Source organism: Phaseolus vulgaris, chromosome 10, assembly GCF_051622355.1.
Source record: "Phaseolus vulgaris cultivar YP4 chromosome 10, ASM5162235v1, whole genome shotgun sequence".
NCBI lineage: Eukaryota > Viridiplantae > Streptophyta > Magnoliopsida > Fabales > Fabaceae > Phaseolus > Phaseolus vulgaris.
Window position 1 is genome coordinate 36,121,055 of NC_143507.1, and position 6,870 is coordinate 36,127,924.

At 33.4% G+C, this 6,870-nt stretch overlaps 1 long non-coding RNA gene across 1 annotated transcript; it reads right to left on the reverse strand.

Annotated features, from left to right (window-relative positions):
• Positions 1 to 4,955: 4,955 nt before the first annotated feature.
• On the reverse strand, positions 4,956 to 6,434 carry LOC150024759 (uncharacterized). The gene is made up of 2 exons (XR_016516417.1): positions 6,042 to 6,434; positions 4,956 to 5,222 (listed from the first exon to the last, which is right to left on the reverse strand). It is a non-coding gene; the product is annotated as an uncharacterized LOC150024759 (long non-coding RNA).
• Between the last annotated feature and the right edge of the window lie 436 nt (positions 6,435 to 6,870).

A 6,870-nucleotide genomic window follows, 5' to 3' on the forward strand; every position in this document is an offset into this window, starting at 1 on the left:
TCTTCCCCGGTCGTTGCACTAAAGTCAGTCGCACCATCGCCGGTCACCGCAATCCCTCCTCCGTTGGTACCAGTCACTCCCTCGCTAGTAGCCTTCCCAGTTCCGACGTTATCATCCACCGCCGCCGATAATCATTGTCTCTCGTTGTCCATCTCCGGTGACTTCGAGGTAGAACAAACATTGGAACCCACAAAACCAGCGACGATATCCATCGCCGTCAATGCATGGAGAATCTCGTCGGCTCCATCGACGTCTAGGCTCTCGATACCAACGTCGCAAGCCACTTCGGCGACTCAGGAGTGGCTGCATCAGTTCCATCGTCACCATCACAAGTTTCGCCGCTGCCTCCCATCCAGTCCGCCGCTCCTCCTTGTCTGACAAACCCTAGTTGTGAGTCCATGTCAGCATTGGGCTAAAAAATTAGGGTTTCCCCCACCCAACTACTTGCGCATCCGTTGCCTTCAACAATTTCCCGATATAAAATCTTTCAAGCCAAAAAGATGTTTCTGCATTAACCCTAATATTTGGCAAAAATTCTTCATCTCGCTTCTGATCGAAATCCTCCTTTCCTCCCCTAATAGCTTGAGCATAAGAGCGTTGTTGGGTATTCTGACTCTGAAAATTCCGAGAGTGTGTCTGACTATGTGGATTACGTAAAGGTTTCTCTTGCCTTCTACCTTTTGGTAGTTTTGCTTGCAGTTTCCATGTATCAATCCAAATGGAATCAAGTTGCCTTTACAATACGTATTCATCCCTTACTCCATGAAATCTAACGAATCAAAACCTTTGTTTTTTGCCGTTTAACTTTCTAGAGATGAAGACGTCTAAAACCCTTCCCCAATGCTGAAAAACCTTCCATAGGTCCTTCTCTTGAAACTTATTTGGAAAATTAGTAAAAAAGAAAGACATGTCTACCATCTTCGCTCTCTCTCTCTACATCCTCGCAATGAGAAGTTCGTTGTACCTTTTCTGTATAATCTGTGATTATGCAGATCTGGAGTAGCTTGTATCAGCTGCTGGGTTTGTGTTTTTTTTGGCTCATTCCTTGTAGAAACAGCTTGCTGCAATGTGTTTCCTATGAGCTTTTGTAGTTTAAGGCACTGTTGGTTTTGTTAAAGCAAGTGTCAAAGATCTATGCCTTTGTGCTTGTTTTGTTTTGCCTTTTAACTTTGAAGAGATGAGTCTTGTATAAGGGTTGGGACACCTCTGAAGTATCTCACTTAATTCATTTATTCATTGCTAATAAAAAGAAAGTACCGACTCTCTGTAGCCTATCTACTATGTTTTTGATTAACTTTCAGTATCTCCTTATGATCTAAGTGGTCCTTGTTAAAGTATCACTTTTTCTCAACTACTGTTGCTGTAATAAGATATGCATCCTTCTCAATTCCACGTCCTTCCCCAAACTACCACCTATTTACAAGAGACCAGTCCTTGCCACAGAAATTAGTTTAACAGTGGAGAGAGGAAGCTGTTTTGGTTGGGAATGATTTAACTGGCTTCACTAATGGCCCTGTACATATCACCAAAAAAGAAAAACAACATAAATAGCATACAGATTATGTTAGCCATGCAGTCCAACCTTAGAAATACAATAAAATAAAAAATGATATTAGTAATGCAACCCAACACTCCATCATCCACCCATGTTGGCTCATCTCCAACCATTGTCGCACACATCATCCTCTAGTGCAATTGATAAATTTGATTGTTAAGTTACTTCATCTGTTTTACTTTACGATCCCTTCCTTCCAATCCTTGCCAACCTGCACAAATGAGTAACCTTTCCTAGTCTTTAGCTAAGACAATATCATATTATTAAGACTAAAAATACATCACACATAACAACATACACACTTTTAAAACACTTGTTTACATTCTTAGTTGCCCCAGACCCCAGAATAATTATATTAATATTGATAATCATACTAATAAATATAATAATAATCATAACATGACAATAAAATTTGTCTGATGTAATGATTAAAGCTTAGTTCACTCCAAAAAACTTGGGTTCGAGTCCTATCTGCTACAGTTTATTTCTGACATTAATTATTAATTATAATTGTGATAGCATATATAATAATTGTCAATAATATTTTTAAATTAATATTTGTGAATAACAATTTAAAAAAATAAAAATAGATTCAATTGAAAGACCTAAAGCATATTATCAAAACTAGCGGGCTGTGTATCCGCATTTTTCATGTTTACTATTTATATATTCATATAATTTTAATAAATATTAAATTATATGAGAAGATATGTAAATTATCTAAATGCACCATTGATAATAGTTTTATTAAGATTTTATGTTAATTTTTTTATATTTTCATTTTATTGTTTGTGAATATTAAATTTTGATTTAACTTGGATGTAATCTTGAACTTTGTAAAGTTATCAAGATTAAAATGAAGGTTTAAAAAAAATGGACCAGCAAACAATGTCAAAACATAATGCAAATGATTGTATGTTGGAAGTTGTAGAATCTATCACCATATCAATTGAATCCACATCTTTCATGGCAAAGAAGTTGAAAAAAATAAAATAATAAACTAAATACAAATTACCAAACTTCCAACTTATGTAATATCTAATAGATCAAAGCATCAGTAGACATAAAAACTTTGCCCGTAAAGCTGACTTAGGATTCATACAAAAATATAAAAAAAATTAAGAAAGCAATAGAAACAAAAATGTTCAAATCCTATAACAATGAGACACGTCTCTGCTTCGAACGCTTTGGGAAGTGCGAGAAGGAGGAAGCAATGGAGGTTGTTGTTGTACAGTGGTGATTGAAGAGGGACTAAGATGGGTGAGAGTAGGAGAAGAACATGGAGCGTGAAGGAAGAGAGTTCAAAATGTGTCAAAATTTATGAGCATTTTTTTTCTTTGGATGCAATTGGTGAAAACTACTCCTTATAAGGGAATGGAAGAAAGTGGTAACCGCTCAACTACTCCTTATAAGGGAGTGGATGTAACTGGTGAAAACTACTCCTTCGTAAGAAAGTGGATGTAAATGGTGACAGTGAAAACTACTGAAGAAAGTGGTAACCGCTAAGTAGTAATCAAATTGTTCACGTTTGGTCACTACTCACATTTCCTAATATTTATTTCTCTCTCATACAACAGACACTCCCTCTCATTATGCAATTAATTTTCAAAATAAATTATCTCTTTTAATTCAAACGGTTGCTCCATTTATTTCAAATATCTTATTAAATTTATTTCTCTCTCATACAACAGACACTCTCTCATTATCCAATTAATTTTCAAAATAAATTATCTCTTTCAATCACTACAAAAAAAAGTATATATTTGTGACGGTTATTTTCGTATAAACTGGCGGTTATAACCGCCACAATATACGCTTGTGGGGTTTCCCAAACCGCCATAGAACTGGCCGCCACAAAGTTTAATGTGGCGGTTTTACTCTACCCGCCGCAACACCCGTCACTTTAAACATAGTGTAAATAGTGACATTTTTTATATGTAAGTAGTGTCAGTTATAACTGTCGCAATTTACATTCATTGAAGAAGATTCTGACACTATAATATACGTAAGTAGTGTTAGTTATGACTGTCGCAATTTACATTCATTAAATAAGATTCTGGCGTCATAATATACATAAGTAGTGACGTTTTTAACTGACGTAATTTTAATTCTGAATAAATAAAATTTAACCACCACATTTTTATAATTTTTTTATAAGCTGTTTTATACAATTATAAAATTTAACTACCACTTTTTCATAATAAAATAAAATATTGTATAAAGTTATAATCATCTATTCATTTCATTAAAATTAAAACACACATAATAATGTTCAAAAGTTTATATGTAATTGAAAATTAAAACACATAAAAAGTTCATACATCCCTAATTAAGTTTAAAATTAAAACACACATCCCTAATCAGTTTTGCTTCCAGCACTTGATCCTATTACTTGATTAGGTGATGGAGCACCATCTTCATAATTGATACCTGAAATAAATAATTTTTAGTTAATGAATTTGTATGTTTATAATTATCAAATAAAAGACACAAATAAATATTTAAATATATTAATAGCTCATAGTATACAAATAGTCAAAACAATCCAGATTTACAATTCACCAATTTCAACTTACAAAGAAAAATCAAATAACAATTTTAACACAATTGTAGATGGTCATACAGTACCTAAATGAATAATGACATGCACACTTGTATATTCGTAACCTATAATTTTTATTAATGTGAAACAAAATTCATATTTTCACTTAAAATTTCAATTTACAAATAGACACTAAATAGTAATTTATGTGCAATAAAAACGTGGACCCTATATGTATTATTTCAAGATTGAGTGTCGCATCAAAACATCATAGACTGAAATGGAATTGTTCTAAACCCAAAAAAAACAAATGGCCCCACAAGTATTAAATTTGGCAAATATATAGAGAAAAATGAAAACCAATTCGACGGTGGACTCACTCACACCAAGAAATAACCATGCAACAATTCTAAATCGTGAATAATTGACTTCAGTCACAATGCCAAGGAGATTATTCTTTAAATTATATTATAATAGAAATTACAATAAAAAAAGAGAAAAACAATGAAACATTAATCTTGTAACTTAAACCTTGAGTAACACAAAATCAATTTATAAAATAAAATTTAATAATATACATATTTTAATTGACTTAAGATTTTTACACTTTATCCTACTGAAAATATAACCTCTATGTAGAAAGAAAAATAAATGATAGAGAGTGATAAGATAAGTTTAAGAAAAGTTGTGATTACATCTTAAGGTATATAGTGTACCGTTTATTTCTTTTTGTTTGATTATTCATCTTCGTCTTTGTATGCTACTGCTAAAGCTGAAATATTGCATGCTAATGAACTTGAAAAGTAGAAATATTTTTTAATGCTTTTAACATCTTAAATATTAAGAAAATCATTAAAATTGTTCAAGAGTTTAATTTTGTCCCTCTTTAACATTTTTTAGAGTTATAGTACAAGCCCTTCATTATAAAAAGGTAGATGAAATAAAATTAATGAAACTGCTCATACAAGCAGCAAGGTAGAGAAAAGTAAGTAACTTGGCTTTGAAGTGTAGAAGCAGACTGCATGTATATATCATCAACATCATCCATTCCATAGCTAACGGTTCATCTCCAATTCCCTTTTCACCTCTCTCAAGTTCTTCCAATAAATCTCAAACTCCTAGAAACTGCGTGCATAGAGCAGAAATTTAACAGAGGAGTAAAATTATAAATCTACATTCTAGAACAAAATATTTTTAATAAAAGATAAACACAATCAATGATTAGTAATAAATTACATTTACAAGTTGGAAAAAGGGATAACGCGCAAATCAATTCAATAACATTAAGTTGCAATCCACAATTCTAGAGTATATATTTGTCACTTCTGAATATCTCAGTTCACACATCTATAATTGATAAAAGGAGAATGAGTGCAGCAAGATACAATTAATATAGAGAGAATATGCTCCGTCGAAGCCATGCCCACACCACTCTTTGTTGTGCCATAGGCAGCTCCCATACCTTCCTCTATCATTTCAAACAACTCTTAGTAAGATAAATCAGAGAATGAAGAGCTAACAAAAATTCTCACTATCCCTCTTTCTATGTTTAAATACACAGCTATTCAAGCTCTTCTGCCAAGCAATTTCAAGAATCAAAACAGAGTGAAGAAATTTCAACAAACTAATTTTGTCCATCGAAACCCAAACAAAGCAATGAATAACCAAAAACTATCCAGTATCAACATCAACCTATATCTATGAGAAACTAAATCTACGATTTGAAGCTACGCAATTGAATCCAACAAAACAATTGAACCACATAAACTACAAAAAAACAACTGAATCAACCAATCATAACATATATTGTTTACCTTTTTTCTTTTTCATGCAAGGATCAAATTAAGCATAGGACAACAAAAGTTCCTAAAAAATTGAAACTCGAAAGACATCATGTAACTATTCCAAACACAAATCTAATTGAGAAGTTAGGGATTGAATTACAAGAGAAGATGAGTGCAACTGCGGCTCCAATAAATTTAAACCCTCTCTGCAGTCCCTCGACGACGCCGATCCTGATGACCTCCTCCGCTACTTCGACAAGCCTAACATCCCTCTCAACAAACAAAAGCGTCTCGCCAACATTGTCGTCGACGCCGTCCTCGATAGAGTCCATCGCCACCACCCACCGCAAAACCCTCCAGAAGGTCCGATGCAGATCTCCACCTACATCAAAATCAACGCATTAGAAACGAGACAGTTTGAGCGGGCTTTGATCGTTGTCGACAACAGGAGCTTTGTGAAGTATTTGGAAGGGTTCATTGCTCCATCTTATGACCGGAACCAGCATCACGCAACGATGAAGGAGTTCTGCCCTCTATAAACTGGCGTTGGAATAGGGTTTAAAAGGGTTTTAGAAAATTTTAGAGGATAGAACGAGAATTTGGAAAATCAAAATTTTAAATAAGCGTGGGAAATGAAAATGGAGGGAAATAAAGTAAATAGGATGGAGGGAATAAAAATGAAAAATCAAAACATTGTATATTTTATAAAATGACAGTTTTAAATGTCATATTTTGAATATGAAATATGACGGTTATTTAAGTGTCGTATTATATTGATAATTATGACAGTTTTTAATAACCGTCATATTAAAACTGTCGTTATTTACATGATTTTTTGTAGTGAATTCATAACCACTCCTCCACCTCTCTTTCAATTCATAACCGTTCCTCCACCTCTCTTCAATTCATAATTGTTCCTCCACATCTCTTTCAATTCAAAACCGTTTTTCCACCTCTCTTTCAATTCAAAACCGCCCCACTACGTATAC